Below are 1415 nucleotides of genomic sequence, written 5' to 3' on the forward strand. Positions count from 1 at the left end.
GAAACCACCCCGCAAATACATGGAAATTAAACAATACCCTACTCAGCAACCAATGGGTCACAGATGAAATTAAACCAGAAATTAAAAATTTCTTAAAATTAAACAATTCAACAATTCAATGAAAATTCAAGTACAACATATCAGAATTTATGGAATGCGATGAAACAGTACTTAGAGGGAAATTTATAGCTGTGAACTCACACATTAGGAAAACAGAACGGGAACAAATAAACACCCTAATGTTGCACCTTCAACCTCTAGAAAAGAAAGAGCAAACCAAACCCAAAACCCAAAGATGGGAAGAAATCCTGAAGATTAGAGCAGAAATTAATTCAATTGAGATGAAGAAAGCAGTTCAAAGAATAATCGAATCAAAAAGCTGGTTCTTTGAAAGGTTAAATAAAATTGATAAGCCCCTAGCTAACCTCATCAAAAAGAGGAAAGAAAAAATTCAAATACAGGCAATAAGAAATGAAAAGAGTGTCATTACCACAGACCCAGTGAGAATTCAGAAGATTATAAACAGCTACTTTGAGAATCTTTACTCTCACAGAATAGAAGACATAGAAAAAAATGGACAGATTCCTAGAAAGCCACAAATTACCAAAACTGAATCAACAAGATATAACAACTCTCAATAACCCAATAACAGCCAATGAAATATGAAATGTAATTTAAAAAACCTGCTGACAAAGAAAAGACCAGGGCCTGATGGATTCACAGCTTAATTCTACAAGAAATTTACAGAAGATATAATTGCTATGCTCCTCAAACTTTTCAATGAAATTGAAAAGGAAGTAATCCTTCCAAAATCATTCCTGGATCCAAGTAGTATAATGATACCATAACAAGGAAAAGATGCAACTAAGAAAGAGAACTACAGGCCAATCTCCCTCATGAACACAGATGCAAAAATCCTCAATAAAATCCTAGCAAATAGAATACAGCAAATCATCAAGAAGATTATACGTCATGACCAGGTAGGATTCATCCCAGGGATACAAAGATGGTTCAATATTTGAAAATCTGTAAATGTAATACACTATATCAATAGAGCAAAATCTAAATCCACATGATCGTGCTCGCTTCGGCAGCACATATACTAAAATTGGAACGATACAGAGAAGATTAGCATGGCCCCTGCGCAAGGATGACACGCAAGTTCGTGAAGCGTTCCATATTTTTTAGCCAAATATTCCACACAAAAAAACTTGGAAATAAATGCACATAGAACATATTCATTTTACTGGAGACAGACCATGTGCTTGGTTATGATTTTCAAAGTGATATTCTGTTTATTCCTTATACTCAGTTTCTTTCCATTTTACTGCATCTATTGCACCTTTTAAATTTTATTTATTCTTTCAGGTTCTTACACTAGGGAGACAATACAATATTGAGACATGTGGGTCTGA

The 1415-nt window shown here is 34.1% G+C and overlaps 1 non-coding gene across 1 annotated transcript; it reads left to right on the forward strand.

Annotated features, from left to right (window-relative positions):
* The first annotated feature begins 1078 nt into the window (after positions 1-1078).
* On the forward strand, positions 1079-1185 carry LOC111815735. Its single transcript, XR_002820381.1, has one exon. It is a non-coding gene; the product is annotated as a U6 spliceosomal RNA (small nuclear RNA).
* Positions 1186-1415: the final 230 nt, after the last annotated feature.

This window comes from Octodon degus, unplaced genomic scaffold (assembly GCF_000260255.1).
Source record: "Octodon degus isolate 3935 unplaced genomic scaffold, OctDeg1.0 scaffold00020, whole genome shotgun sequence".
NCBI lineage: Eukaryota > Metazoa > Chordata > Mammalia > Rodentia > Octodontidae > Octodon > Octodon degus.